The sequence below is a fragment of the Vicugna pacos genome, chromosome 6 (genome assembly GCF_048564905.1).
Source record: "Vicugna pacos chromosome 6, VicPac4, whole genome shotgun sequence".
Lineage (NCBI taxonomy): Eukaryota > Metazoa > Chordata > Mammalia > Artiodactyla > Camelidae > Vicugna > Vicugna pacos.
Window position 1 is genome coordinate 60,011,426 of NC_132992.1, and position 16,245 is coordinate 60,027,670.

General features: G+C 40.2%; 1 protein-coding gene and 2 long non-coding RNA genes across 5 annotated transcripts in view; 1 reads left to right on the plus strand and 2 right to left on the minus strand.

The window, feature by feature from the left end:
- RTN1 (reticulon 1) overlaps positions 1-16,245 on the minus strand; it is a 208,203-nt gene that overhangs the window by 161,085 nt on the left and 30,873 nt on the right. The gene's annotated exons all lie outside the window — the stretch shown is intronic.
- The window catches only part of LOC140696947 (uncharacterized), a 74,659-nt gene that overhangs the window by 28,099 nt on the left and 30,315 nt on the right, over positions 1-16,245 (minus strand). The gene's annotated exons all lie outside the window — the stretch shown is intronic.
- On the plus strand, positions 9,131-13,560 carry LOC140697135 (uncharacterized). 2 transcript variants are annotated; one of them, XR_012073968.1, is made up of 3 exons: positions 9,131-9,773; positions 10,196-10,344; positions 13,203-13,560. It is a non-coding gene; the product is annotated as an uncharacterized lncRNA (long non-coding RNA). The 2 variants fall into 2 exon arrangements; XR_012073967.1 differs by having other exon boundaries at positions 13,206-13,560.

A 16,245-nucleotide genomic window follows, 5' to 3' on the forward strand; every position in this document is an offset into this window, starting at 1 on the left:
ACTGGGGCAGCTGGTAGATGTTTGGGTGTGCATATGTAGGGGGGTGGTCTCAATTCAGCTGTTGTCTGCATTCATCCAGGTTCATACAGTATTTCTTGTGGATGAAATTGTGCATAAGCAAACACAAAATTTGTGTTATGCTCAAAGCATTCCCTAATATATCAGTTGCACTGGAATGAACTCACATTACCAAATAAGCTTTACAGCAGAACTGACTACTTAAAACTACAAAAACAACACAATGAAATACAGCAAAATCTTTCAGTAACTTGCACAGCATTGCAGATGGACAGTGACCAAGAAAATTTTTTACATTGCATCAAGGTTTGTAGGTTATCTTGTTGAAAAGAAAATAAAAGAATTATTGAACTTTGAGTTGAGTTATCCATTTTTACTTCACAAAAAAAGTCAAGTAACCTAAATTTGCTGACCTCTCCTCATATGGCAAATGCCTTCTGTATTATGGCACTAAATAGACACATGTACTTTCACTTCATCACAAAGGTGTCATTTTAACCACAAGGGAAAATAATGGTTTTTCAAGAGAGATAAGCTCTGAAGGGAGCATTTTGAAAATGAATAATTGGCAATGATTCCATTATTAGGTGATTTTTTGTTGAAAATGATGATGTGTCATATATAGAAACTCTCATACTTGCACATATTAAATTTGAAACCGAATTTTCCAATCCATCTAAACATCTTCCAAATGAGGAGTTTCTGTCAGTGATTTCGAAACCAACTGTTAAAAATACAAAGAACATCATTTCCAATTAGTCTGCAGGGAAAGTCATCATGGAAGATTAAGGTTTACTGGCCAAATTTAATTAAAAAAAACCCTTGCATTATAGAGGGATGGGATTGAAAAATGAGTATCTAGGTGTAGTAAGTTCAACTAATGATCTACTTATTCATTCTGAAAATATGTGTCTTTGTAAGGTATCTTTGTCAGACTTGACAGCCAATAAAACCAAGTACAGAGCTAAACTAATCTTGAAGACAGATCTTCAGATCATTCCATCAGAAAGTGTTAGGCTTAGATTTTCAAACATATTGAAAGCATATTAAATCACAGTCATGTTGCTCAGTATTACGAATAAACAAAACATTTTGTATTATTAATAAAAAGCATAAAATATTATTTTAAAATGTTTTTTGTCTTTAATGTATCCCTTTTCTGTGTCTAATATATCAGTACATACAGATAGCTTATAAATAAAAAAAAATACAAGTTAATATATATAAATACAAGTTCAAAATTTTTCTGATAGACGTCATGATCAAAAAGTGTTTGAAAAGAAAACAAGGTGTTTGAAGATCACTGCTAGAGCTGGTGGGACAATGAGGTAGCTGAGAATGCACTCAACTACAAGTCATGAGAAATCCTACTTTAGAGGGTATAATTTTCTTAAGTAAAAGAAGCCTAGGTATAGGGCAATCTCAGACTGGGACTCATGAAAATCCCAGACTCCTATCTTTCCATAAGGCCTTGTGTAACATACGGTCTCTTCCTCACGCACACAAGATGGCTGCTGCACCCTTAGACATCATGCCCACATTCCAGGCAGGAAAATGAGGGAAAGGTGAAGGGAAAAGACAAAACATGCACATTAGCCAAAGGCCTTGACAGACAACCCAGAACTAGGCACCCAAGGGGGTAAAAAATTCAGGAAGGTCACCTGGGTACTGTATTGCATATACATCAGGACAGACAACAGAGCCAGAGGCTCAAAGTTGGTCAATAAGAGCTACTGTAGAGAACTGAGCAGAAGTCCTGTTTGCCAGCTGACCGCATAGTGGATTGACAGTGAGGGGCCAAGGTAAGCCTTGTCCTAGAGTGGGGCCAGGGCAGGTGTGCCACCGGGTCCTCACCACACAGCAGCCTGGGGCCCGCTCTACATCTGCAAGCACAGGCTCTCAAGACATAAAGCCAGCACTTCCTCTGGAAATAGTCATCAGCTCAATGCAGAGAAAAGTCTATGGAAAGGACTAGCTAAATGAACTCTTACAAGTTCCACTCCATCTCATAGTTTTTAAACCATTAACTCATTTTTGCAACAATAGTACATCAGAGCACCTATGGCTTTAGCAAGCCAAACTGGTGCCAAGTTCAAAATATTCTCTGGGAAAACTCTGATTGGAAATGCTAAAGCTTATCCTATGTATGGTCTCATTCATTCACCCATGTCAAGAAAACTTAATGATTTTTAGGTCAATGACAGGCAACCCTAACAAAAAATAAATATAGAATGCCCACAGTTTAGAATGGCAGCCAAGTTATCTCGGGGATAATTTTATGCTGATAAGGAAAAGTTACTCAGATTTGTCTTTTGCTTGATTTTCTCAGATAGGGTATTTTTGAAATTTTTGTTCTGCAATAGTTAGACTCTGCTACTTTGCTAGAACAGCAAAAATGGTAACATTTAAAGCCAAGATTATGTATCTCTCGCAATAGTGTGTCCAGACTGTTTTATCTTGCTCAAGACTCAAAAGCCTTGTGCATTATTCATTTACTCCAAACAGGGAATGTAATAAATTACTGCAGAGATTCAACCACTTAGAGCAAGACAGCTCATATTTACTCTGAAAAATGATTTCTTCTTAGCTTTTTTCTTTAAGTTCACTGTTGCAGGCACTGACTCTCTTCTCTCTTCCTAATAATGTTTATTCTTTACCCTGCTGCACACTGCACTGTGTATAGCTCCATTCCACAACTTGAAAGAGAAATAGAATTTTCTCTCTTGATTTTACCTTCTGAGGGTGACAGCTCCGGGAGAACTAAAGAAGAGTGTTTGGGCCCCCCACTACAGAGAACAAATCTCCCCTCAGCCCTCAGGAGCCCTCTCTGCCGCTTCCTTGGAGATGGCACTGCGTTGCTCATCCCCTCGACCTCTGGCACTAAAATCTCTCTCCTGCCTTCAAAAATCCCCTCCTGAACCCTACGTACCACTGCAGTTGCCAAGGTCCCTCTACCTCATTCTCTTCACACCAAGATTCTTAGATGGTAATCTACACCACCTTCACCTCTCCTGTTCCATCGGCCAGTGCTTACTGGGCTGGCACTTCTGCAGAAGGTATCTATGGACACCTACCTTCTCTGTGTCCTCATGGAAACACAAAGGTGCTCCATGGTGGCTCTCTTTTCTTGTCCAGTTCTCCATCGTTCAGCCCTTCCATCATTTCACACTACTCCCTTCCCAGCCCCTTCCTGTGGTCAGCCTGTTCAATTTCACATCTACCTCTCTTCTTTCTTCCTCTTTTCCTTAATACTGATTCCTAGGCCTGGAAGACTTTCCCCCCGTCCCCCTCTCCCCACCACCACAGGGCCCTTTGTCTATCTGCATCCTTCTCCAACCACTCAGGTAATCTGCTCTACACTTTCTGTGTCTTTACCAACCCGACCTTCATGCCTTTCCTCAGAGCACTACTTCTGCTAGCAGTGCCCCTTCTCCCCACCACTGTGCACCTTGTACCACCTGTTCTTAGACAAGAGATAAGAAGTGCCTCCGTGTACTTCCCTGATTAATCCCCACATCACTTATTTTATCCAACCTCCCCTAACACAGAGAAGCACAATTTCTCCCTGATGCTTGATGTAGGATCCTTGTCCCTATTTCTTTTTGATTATCTTTAATGCTACATGCATAATGTTAGAGACTAAGAGGTGCAAACACACACATAACCACACAAGCACATCCAACAGGTACTCAAATGATTAATTAATGGTAATTCAGACTTCTTGTAAAGAACACAACAGCCATTCCATGGGAAGCGGCTACCCACCCCCACCCATCTCCACTAGCATCTTGTCCATTTCTCTTAGACCACGTGGTAATGCAGCTCGTCGTCTGCCGTCCCCTATCCCCAAGGTACTCCTAGGAAATCAGAATGGAATCAAATTTAGCTTTGTACCTCCAGCATCCCACATAGTGCCTGACACAGAGTAGGGGCTAATATAAATATTTATTACACATAGAAATCAGTTTTGAGATGGAAGACTCAAACTAGGTTGCAACCAAAATCCAGGGTAAAATTAAAATCTGGTGGAGGGGGAAGAGAAGTAGTACAATAATAATATTGTGAAAGATTAAACTATAAACTACTCAGTACTAATAAGGGTTGTTTCATGTGTGTTTTAAAGGCAGATCTCAGCATGATAAACTGTACTTGTGAACTTACTAAAAAACAGGAGAGGGCATCATAACAAATATTTCTGTTTTGAAGGCAATGGTCAAACACAGAGCTCAAGTCCTAATGTATATGCACTCACTTACTCCGAAAATTGCTACTAAGTGCCTATAAGTGACAGGTACCCAGCCAAGCACAAGAGTGATAGTCCCTGTTCTCATGGGACCTCTAGTTAATGTCTACTTAAAAAGATAGTAACAAACTGGTAGTAAGGAAAATGAAAATATAATTGCAAATGGTGCTAAGAGCCATGAAAGAAAAATAAAAAACGTCATAAGGCTATATGCAGGGTGACCTGGCCAAGATGATGCTTTGGGGTGGGTGGGTGGTGACAGGGAATTGGGTGTTTTTTAAAGGCAGAAAAAAAGATGTAACTGGATCAGTTTCTCAAAAAATCCCCAGGTTGCCCTATACTCTTCTTTTGACTATGTCAAAATAGTCATACATTTCATGAGCCTGACAATGAGGGTGTCCTGAAGAAGGCAATCCTTATGTTTCTTGTTTGTAAAGACAGTCATGCAACCTTCTTAATAAATATGCCACAATGCCCTTAACCACTTCCTTATTAATGGGCAATTGCTAACACACTAAAACATCTGTCTATCTACACATTTATTCTCTCTTTGATTTGTTTTTCTGTAAGAAAATTTCTAAAGGCTGGGAGTGCTGGTTTAATAGCATAAGTATTTCCATGCCTCCTGGAACATCCAGCTAGACTAGGATCTTGCAATGCACGATGCTGGAGTTTACCTAAGTACCCACAGCGTTGTCAGCAGCACACTTCAACATCTTCTCAATTTTTTTTTTCAATACTGTATGTTTGTGCATAGTTTTTTTCTTTTACTTTTTTAATTGAGTTATAGTCAGTTTACAATATTGTGTCAATTTCCAGTGTAGAGCACAATTTTTCAGCTATACATGAACATACATATATTCATGGTCACATTCTTTTTTGCTGTGAGCTACCACATGATCTTGTATATATTTCCCTGTGCTACACAATATAATCTTGTTTATCTATTCTACATATGCCTGTCAGCATCTACAAATTTTGAACTCCCAGTCTATCCCATCCTACCCTCTTCTTCTCCATTTTTGCTAGTTGAATAGATACAAACTAATGCCTAAATCTTGTCTCTTTACTGTGATGTTAAACAGTTTTCAAAATTGATTTACTGGGTTTTTTCTTTCATGTCATTTTGAACAGAGTATTTACCTTCCCTATGCTTAATGTTCCTCATATGCTTAACGGTCATAATAACAATACTCATTTCTGCAGAGTTGTTTAAGAACCAAATGAAATAATGTTCTTAAAATGCCAAACCCAGTATCTGGGATGTAGCAAACATTCAACAGATGACAACTATTATGTTTATTTATCCATTATCAGTTTAGCTCTTTTAGATTTGTAAGTACTCATATTATGTTTTAGGTAATAAACATCAACCTGGCAAAAAGATTGAAAGTAATTTCTCCCATCCTACCATTTTCTTTAGTATCTTAATCTTGCTTGTTCTTTTTGTATAGAAGTCTTTATAAAATACATTTTGAGGGAGGGTCCACAGACTTCTACTATTGCAGCTTTGCTTTCTGGATTCTATGACACCTTATTTTGATGGTTTAAATTTATGGGGGTGGGAGTGGGAGTAGAGAGTTCACTCCTTGGTTCATAGTCATTTCCTAAGATTGCCCAAAATCTGAATTTGAGAAAAGTAAGATGCTGTAGAGCATTTATTGTGCAGATATTTGTATTTGTGGTGACTTAGAAATTTGTTGTTCAAGAAATCCTCCCCTTGCTTCCATCGCCAGGCAACCCCTGAGGGAAGATGTGGTGACTGTCCCCTTACTGAAGTCCTTCCCTTTAATCTGAGTAGCTGATTTTTTTCAAAATATACTCTTAGGAACTGCAGCAACCAAAAGTTTTGGCAAGCAACTAGCTGAAAAAGCCACTGTACTGCATTTAATTTTTTAGTTTTTTATTCACCAACTGAGAAGTCTAGATCCTCAACTTCAAGACTACAATTGTTAGAATTGTCATAATGTCTAAAATTTCTGATTTCATTAAGACTTATTCAAGAAAAGGTGACAAAACTCTCCCAAACTCCTATGTGCCCTAAGCATACCATGCACTCTTTCTATGACCACTTGCTTCCTGTCTTTCAGCTTTGATAGGGAAGGGCTTTGGAGAGCTACCTACAGCCTAACCTTCTGCCTCCTCTGCTCCAGCCACGTGGTCCGACTTTGACCCCCCACCCTCCTCAGTTAAACAAGTGCAAGACTCGAAGTAAAGACTCTGTCACTCAGTTACTGTGTAATGTGTGGCAGTCACTTGACCCCTCTCAGCCTCAGAGAGTAGTAAAACAGAGATGAGAATAATGATACTGACCATGCCTATCTCAAACAGCTGTAGTGAGGAGCAGATGCTAGAAGCATGCCTATTTTTTTTATGCCAGATTTGACCCCAAACAAGAAGTCAGCATCTGGAAGCCCCTTGAAAAATTAAAAGAGGCTTCTGTTTCAGAAAGCAGATGGCACATTAGAAGTTTCATTCTGCTGGTGGCCTGGGCTATTTCCAGATGTCTGGCCCAAATCCTAATCCTAAACTGGGTTCCCAAAGCTTTGTGGTTTCCTACCTTGGGCTGCCTGTCCTGCTGTTGTTCCGTTTGCGTGCCTGGTTCCTGGTCTTTGATCTCAGATTTTGGTGACGCTTTGTCTGCTCTCCTGCTTCAGTTTAGGGTTTCTTAACCTCAGCACCACTGACATTTTGGGCCAGATAATACTGTGTTGTGAAGGGCCGTCCTATGTATTATAGAATGTTTGGCAACGTCCCTGGTCTCTGTCCACTAGATGCCAAAGCACCCCTGAGTCATGTTGATCAAATATGTCTCCAGACATTGACAAATGTTCCCTGGGAAGAAAATTGCTCCCCCATGCCCTGCTGAGAATGTTAGTTAACCCTCTTAAACTTGACCTCCGGCTACCTGATCTACGACCCTTGCTTGCCCGAATACATTTTAGGCATTGTCCTTGTTCTCTTCCTCACTTTCCCTATCAAAAGCCTGGAGTATCCAGAAAAATGCTCTAACTCACAGCGAGCTGCTGTAAAATAATAATAAAATAGTTAAAATGTGTTTTCTGCTTTCCCAAAGCTGTGTCAGCCTGAGTGGGAGCTGCCTGCTCTGCAGCGCACAGTGTGAGAAGAATACAGCCTTGTCGCATCTGGGCCTTCTGCGCTGCAGCAGCACTGCTGCTCTGAGGCCAGCCAGTGAGCGCTCATCAAAGCATGAGTGCACACAAAGCACAACAGGCCGTGGAACAAGGTTATCATGTGCTCTTAGAGCTACAAAGAATTTTAGAGTTTTCCTGCCTCAGTGCCCCATCTTACCCTCAATTCTACAGAAAAGGTAAAACAGAGGTCTGCAGAGGCTAAATGGCATGCCCAGTGTCACAATGCTACTTAGCAAGTGAATTCAGACCAGAAGCCTGTAACACTTCACATGCCACTCATTCCAGACCGGGTGGAATTAAGCACCCAGCAGTTATGGTACCCATTACCAGTATCCTAGTTCACACATTTCATTATTTAGCACTGGTTTTTCTATTTGCACCTGCCTGTTCTGCACTATTAAACACATCATAGTATACTTACATTTCCCTACTAAACAAAATAAAAAAGAGAAGTTGATGAAAAAGCGTTAAACCACAGTATCAGGAGATAAGAAAAGCACTAACAAAAAGAGAGGAGAGAAGGTGGAGGGAAAGGAGAGACACACACTTATGAGCACAAACTGAACACTTTCAACTAATAATCTCGGTTGTTTCTCAACACAGTCCTACAATGTACATTTGAATATTGGCTCCACCACTAAACATACCACTGAACAACTAGGTGATTTTTGGCAAGTTACTTAAACTCTCTGTGCCTCAGCTTTCTCATCTGTAAAATGGGCATAACAATAGAACTTCCCTCTTTATATGGTTATGGGATTAAATGACAGTGTACATAAAGTGTTCAGCACAGTGGCTGGCACACAGTAAGCATTTCATAACTGTCAGTAATTACTGCTCTGTATTCTAGCAAGATGTGTCTTTTTCACCTCCATATTCAGACTGCCATGTTTCCAATACCAGTCTGGCCATATAACCATAATTCTGAGTCACTCATTAGAAACCCCTGAGTTCCTTCCAGACTTTGCATTGGCTAATGGATCCTGGTGACAAGTGACAAGACAAAACTCACAGGGAGAAATTCTCTGCTTTACAGTGGCCCACACTTGCTGAATAAATGTCTCTAAGTCAGAAATTCAAAATTCAGAGATGAATAAAATACAAGATTTCCCCACAAGCAGCTCACAGTCTTTGGTATAACAAATGTTTCTTGAACCCCTACTCTATGTTGGGGTCTATACCAGGCCCTGAGGATACCATGGAGGAAGGACAGACAGACCCCTGATTTCATGGTTATTACATTCAAATGACAATATACAAATAAGAAAAACACAAAATCAGCTAGTGATGATTCCAAAGAAGAAAATAAAACAGACTTGACTGATAGGGAGTGATGGGGGTGGTACATGATATTTAGAGCTGGTGGTCAGGGAAGGTCCCTCTGAGGAAGTAGTGTTCCAGCTGGTGTCTGGTTGATAAGAAGCATCCAGCCCAGTGAGGGTTTGGGGGACACTAAATGGGTCTACAGCCAACAAGGACATGCACATGTGTGGTTCTGACTGCAGTTTCCTTCTTTGCATGACTTGAGTTCATCTTCTCCCTGGACCTGCCCTCCTGTTGGCTGTCATAGCAACCTGGGCAGACCATTTGATCTTGCCCACCCAGTCACTCATCAGCCCACTCTCTGTGCATACCTCATCCTAGCAACTAGTCATGGAAACATTACTGAGAGAACAATGGGCTTCATAACTCTTTACATCAGCTCCAAGGACTACTCAGCTGCAACTGAGAGTAAATCAGGCAGCCTTGTCCCACGGGGATTCTTGGTCCCTGCCTACCCTGCAGAAATGATACACTCGGCCTTCTCAAACCGGTTCCTACCTTGCTTTCAACAAAAGTCTCGGGTCAGCCTAGCCGAGTGACCCGTAATAGCCCCGTCTGAGGCCAAGCAGCGTTCTACTTTACTCGCCCGTACTCAGACTTCCCTGTACTTTCCTTCTGCATATATTTGCCTTTGAGATAAGTCTTTTGATTTCAGATATTTCTGTAAGACATAACCTTCAGAAGCTGCAGCCTATGTACGGTTTGTTTCCACTTATCTGTGGTATATAACTTAAATTCTCCCGTGCAAGCAAACGAACAGGATACTTCCATGCCTAATGAGCCATGTAGGACCAAAATAAGTTACCACCCTATTTATCTCCCAGGAAATGAGTTCAGGGGAGACTTGTTTCCTTTTCTTTCTTTTTTTTTTTTTTACTTTGCCTCACATTGGATTGTAGCTTGGCAAATGCAATCTTACATATTTAATTATAATTCAGAATCATTTCTCTGGACACAGACATTTTGTGTATCTTTGCCATCATTTCCTGAAGACCTTCAAATATTTGTCCTTGGTTTTTATTCTAAAAGGAGAGGTAAATAATTAAACAAATATGATTAAGTCTACCCCAAGATCCAATTATTCTCTCAGTATTGGGTTAAGTATATGTTTAGGGGAGAGGGGGGTGGGAGGAAGAGAGAGAGAGAGAGAAAGAGAGAGACACACTGGCTGTAATACCTAAACAGAAGGCAGAGATTGCGTTCTGACTAGTCTGACTTTCCCTGGAGTGCTGTGCTCATTTCTGGACTGGACAAAGCCCACCTTAAGAGGATTGTAGAGGGCACTGGATGGGAGCACGGAAGGAAGATGACAGAGGTCTGAAGGAAGAGATTGGTGAGGATGAGCGGGTATTATGTGGCCTGGAGGGGAGGCTGCAGAACATCTATTTACATACCAGCAGCAGAGTAACTGCAAACCATCTTAAAACCAGATGCCAGTGGTCTAATTATCTCCCAGTTTTGGTCTCAGGTAATGGCTTACTACAGATGCAGCTACACAAGCGTCCTCATCCTGAAACACCTGGCCCCGCTGCTTGCTGCTACATCACAGGGATAAATGCACTGCTGACTGCAACTGACAGGGGATTTTTCACCCCCACAGCCCAGGTAAATGGTTACAAAAATCTAACAGTAGAGGAGGGTGAAGTATTATGATTTCAGTATGAGAATCTTGACTCTAAAGAGACATATGCTTACAACCAAATTTTCTAAGGCCTTGAAAATCTATAAGCAATAAGGAACCAAAGTGGCCTATAAAAGGTACAAGGTGGAATCCTATGCCTAACGGAGTAAAGCTGTATAGCTAAGTGCCTTATCTCTGCCTGCCCCGCTCCCACCAAATATTAAATTTTTCAGCCTCTCAGGCTTTCACTGTATCTCTGGTTGATCTCATACCTCTGTGTTGAAGCAGCTGGATAATGATGAAGTTTAGGATATTTAGCCCTTTTTAGGTGCCCAAATGAGCTTGTTATTTCCCATCTTTTCTACTCAAGAGGCTAGCACCTGCATAGCAATCCGCCATTCATTCACTAACAAACATTTTAAAGTGGCTTCTATACACACAGTACTGTCTTGGGAGGGATTCAAAGATAAATCACACGTGCTCTCTTAGGGAGCTTGTGATCTGGCAGAAGGAGAATAAAAACATACATGAGTGACGACAACACAGGGAAAAACATTCTATTTGGTAAAAGAGAGGCCGTCAAAATGTGATGCAAGTTTGGAATAGTTTTATATCTTTACAGTCAAGTATGCATTTTAAAAAAGAAAGAAAGAATAATCTCCATCAGTGAAGACAGAACAGGTAATGCTGAATTAACCCCAAAACCTCAGTGACTTAGAGCTGCACTTTACGGTTATGAGAGATAGAACCATTGGGGGAAACTGGGTGAAGGGTAGGAGGAACTTCTTGGTACTATTTTTGCAACTTCCTGTAAATCTGAAGTTGCTGCAATATGAAAAGAACAAATAAACAAAGAGACAGGTGAGCGAGGAGGTTCAGAACATTCCATTTCTTGCTCATGCTACTTGTTCAGGCAGGTTGGCTGTGCTCTGCGGTCCTCACCCACCAACAGGCTGAGGGAGGCTCCACCTCTGTGCCTCCAGGAAGCAAGAGAAACAAAACATGAAGCAAGCCTGGCTCTTACAACTTGCACTCTGAAGAGGCACACCACACTTCTTTTCGGGTTCCATTGCCCAGAGCAAATCACACAGACATACCCAACTTCTAGGGGACAGGGATGTCACCAGAGGAAAACCAGAAGCACTTGGCAAGTGGCATTACTGTAGCAAGACACAAACAGTCATCGGGCTTTGGTTTTTGAAGCGTTTTCTATGAAAAATACTCACAGGTATTTTTGGCATGTGTTCAGCCCTGAGTGCAATTTTCTTATAACAACAGAATAAATTCTGAAATGATTTTAACGGGAATACAGCCACCCAAACTGGTCAGCGGCAGGACGAGCAAGTGTGAAGCCCTCTGTGTGTTATAACATCGTAACACTGCTGTTATGATGCCTTCCTGAAAGCTTTAGAGAGAAGCTGGATCAATGTGGTAATGCTGGCTGGAAAGCAAGCCCAGTCACACCAGATCTGAGTCTGAATTTTAAAGTGGCTCAACATCTTCAGTGCCAACATTAATGATGTTTCATGCTGACTCGGCAAGTGCACACTGTAAGGAAATGATCAAACAGCAAGCAGCAGTGAGACCAGCCCAACCCTCTCATCCACGGAGTCGGCAATGCTAGGACCTGCTTTAAAGTCAAGGAAGCTGAGGGATTCCTCTGGCTCAGGCAGCGATAAGCCCAGGGCACAGTGACTACAGTCAGGTAGCAGGGCCAGCATCATGGGAAAGAACCCAGGACAGGGAGACAGGTGCCTGAGAATAAGCCTCAGCTCTACCTGCTAGAGATTGTGTGCCTCCAAGCAAATCACTTACTCTCTTCCAGTCTCCTTTCTTTGTCTTTAAAATCAGAGGATCATCTCTGAGCCCCTTCCTAATTCAGGGCCAGATCACCTGTGTTTGAATAACAACTCTGTCCCCAGCAGTGTGACCTCAGCAAGTGCTTAGCTTCTCTGTGCCTCAATTTTCTGTAAAATGAGGATAGTAAAGGACCTAGCTCACAGCATGGTTATAGTGAATAAAGGAATTAATATATACAAGGCCCTTAAAACAGGGCCTGGCCTGTAGTAAGGGCTAAATAACTACTATCTATTATTATCATTATTACTATTATTAATCAAAATGGAAGACACAGAAGCAACCCTGAGAACTCTCAGTTCTGTGTCCTGGACCAAATCACAAAAAAAGATACAAGTATGTTTTAGATCAGTTTCCCAATGAGTATGGGTTTAAAGATAAAAGTGTGGGTTATAAATCTAAGAAAAAGTGTTAAATTATTACCTTGCTAGCCTCTTGACATTAGAAAAAAAAATCCAGTCCTCTTCCCCTACACTTGAAAGTAGGGCCACATTGCCTCAACCTAGCCAGCACTCTGCCTTATTCACCTCTCACCCTCTGGGGCCCAGAAGATGCTCCTACTAGTCAAGGTCTTTAGAGGTAACATTTCCCCAGTGTTCACACTGATGATCTCTGAATGCCCTGGTGAATGTGACTAAAACTCCAGACCACGGTCTGGTGAGAGTCGTGGTACATGCCAAGCACCTGAAGACCAGAAAAAGAAAAATTACAACCTGAAGTTAGGGTTACAAGGATCTGAAAAGGGTCCTTATATTTACCTATAAATATAATTAAATTTATATTTTTATAAATATAAAAAGATTGATAGGTTTATAAAGGTAAAAATATTTGTTCTTTAATTATGAATAATGTAACTATTTATAGTTATCTGTAATAAAGTACAGACAATTTATTTATCTTATTTCTTCTTATTTATCTATGAATTCTGAGCCCATAAATGGTCACTGAACCCACTTCCTTACTTTTCCCCCCCTCTCCCCTTAAGCAGAAGGAGTCAAGAAAAGAACTATACAGAACAAATGAGGACTGTACTCTAAAAAGATCACACATCACGAAGTGTCTTCACAACTGAGGTACACAGAGCATGTCTGAAGGAGAACATGACAAAGGGCCTCAGGAGGAAAATAAATGATAAGACACATCTGGGTAACTACCAAACTGAAGCTTGAACAAATATTTCCCAAGAAGCAGAGTCTACAAACCTAGAGAAATGGCTCATAACTCAGAGATTTATCTGAAAATGAGACATTTATATCCACATCAATTCATATGGGAGATATAAATCTAAGGGGAAACAGAAAAAAAGAAAAAGACTATAATAAATATTGACTGTCTCACGGTGATGAACAGATATTCAAAATTGTAATATAAAAAATTTAATTATAGGAATACATTAAATAATCGTGAAAAGGTTAATGACATGATTTATACATTAGTTTTAGACGACACGCATGCTGGTAAATAATATGGCAACTTCCATTTATTCAGAGCACAGACAATTTAAAAAGGTCATGTAGACATGTTTATCCCCAAAGCAAATGCTAGTTCTGAAACACTGCAAGGTTCTTCTAATACTTCAGATTTTCCTTTGATTTAGAAATCATTTTATTAAGAACTAAGTTGGAGGACAAATACCACAGAATTTCAAAGCATTGTAGAAGTACAATAATCAAGAGAGTGTAGTATTGGCTTAACCATAGACTGATAGATCAGTGGAATAGAATAGAGAGTCCAGACATAGACTCCACACATATATGAACAGCTTGCTTCCAATAAGGGGCAGTTCAGTGGAGAAATGAGAGTTTTTCAATAAATGGTGCCAGAAAAATTGGATATTCACATTCAGAAAAGGGGGAGGGTCTTCATACTTTAGCCATATACAAAAACTAACTCAAAATCAATCACAAATTTATATGTAAAACCTGAAACTATAAAATTTCCAGAAGAAAACACAGAAGAACACCTTTGTCACCTTGGGTTAAACAAAGATGTCTAGCTGCAACACAAAAATCTATAAAGGACAGTGTTCCATAAAACAAAAAATTAGTAAATTAGAGTTGATTAAAAATAAGTACCTCTGCTCTTCAGAAAGACTGTTAAGAGAATGAAAAGAAAGGCACAGACTGAAAGAAGCAAATCACATCAGATAAAGGAATTGTGTGCAGAATATATAAAGTACACTCAAAACTTAATAATAATGAAAAATCTAATAATACCATGAGCAAAGATTTGAACAAACACTTCATCAAATAAGATATAAGGATGGCAAATAAGCACAGAAAAGATGTTCAGCATCATAAATCATTAGGGAAATTCAAGTTTAAAGCACAATGAGATACCTTACATACCTATTAGAATGGCCAAAATTTAAGACTGACACTACCAAGTGTTGCTGGGGATGTGGAAGAACTGGAAGTCTTGTATATGGGTGGTGGGAATGCAAAATAGTACAATCACTTTGCAAAAACAGTTAATCAGTTTATTACAAACTTAAAACTCTACCAACTTATGATTCAGACAGTCTACTCTCAGGTATTTACCTAAGAGAAATGAAAACTTATGTCTATATGAAGACTTGCTCATAATGTTCACAACAGCTTTATTTTTAGTAGCCAAAAGCTGGAAACAATTCAAGTGGTTATCAAAAGGTAAATTGATAAACAAATTGTACATCCATACATGGACTCAGCAACAAAAAGGAGTGAAATATTGATACACACAACATATGGATGAATTTTATAATTACCCTGAGTGAAGTAAGATAGACTCCAGAAAAGTACATTCTGTACAATTGCATTTATATAAAATTCTAGGGAATACAAAATAGTATAGTAACAAGAAGAGGTGTGGGAGTAGAAGCGATGGATTACAAAGGGGCCCCAGGAAACTTTTTGGGTGTGGGAATGTTCATTACTCCAATTGTGGTGATGGTTACACAGGTCCATACATATGTCAAACTCATTATACCTTTATACATGTACAGTTTATTATATTCCAATTATACTTCAACAAAATTATTTTTTAAAAAGAAAAAATAATGTTATTCATTTCTTCAACAAACATTTATTGAGCATAGTCTACTCTGTACCAGGCACCATCATAGGTAAAAGATACAATAGTGAATAAACTAGAGTTGACCCCTGAGCAACACAGATTTGAACTACCAGGGTCTACTTAAAGGTGGATTTTTTTCAATAGTAAATACTACAATATCAGATGGATCAGAGGTTGGTTGAATCCACTGCTGAGGAACCATGGATATGGAGAAATCCAGGATTCAGAGGAACCCCCTTATAAATTATATGAATTATAAATTCAACCACCCAGAGGATTGGCTCCCCTCACCTGCTGCATTGTTTAGTGGTCAATTATAGACAAAAACCCCTTCTGGGGTCTTCTCTATATAAAAATATCTCAATTTCTATAAATAAAATTATTTGCTTAAGGCCAGAAAAAAAAAGTTTAGAAACCGGTAGAGTCAGGAGCAGGTCTTCGCCTAATACTTGCTGAGCCTGGGGCAAGAGTGCGAATGGAGGCTCACAGTTCAGAACTAACACACAAAAGCAGTAAATCAAGCTGTGCTTCTTTCTAGCCCACATTCTCTCCCAGCCCTGAGAGCTAGAGGCCAACGAGCTGCCCTTTCTGGGAAGCCTCACAAGCCTGAAAGAGGGCATGAAAACGCAGCGGCTAGGTAGAAGTCAGGTCTCCCTGAACTCAGAGTGGGCTCACAGTGACTCCTCCAGGCTTCACGTTCCAGACTCAGCATTTCCAGGTGCCTCCCAAAGCCACACTGTCTGAGCAGAACACAGGGCAGGAGTGCAGCTACCTGGAGAACTCTCTTGTGTCCAGGACAGAGGTTTTCATTTTCTCCTTCCCTCTCTCAGACTCTTGCTCTTACCTCTGCATCCTTGCCTGAGCACAAAGCTCAAGCAGTCCTCTCATTTGCTCCATTGGTTTCTGAACTTGGGAAAAAATTTTTACAAAATGGAAAGAAAAAAGTTTGTCTCACTGTTTGTAATAAACAGAGC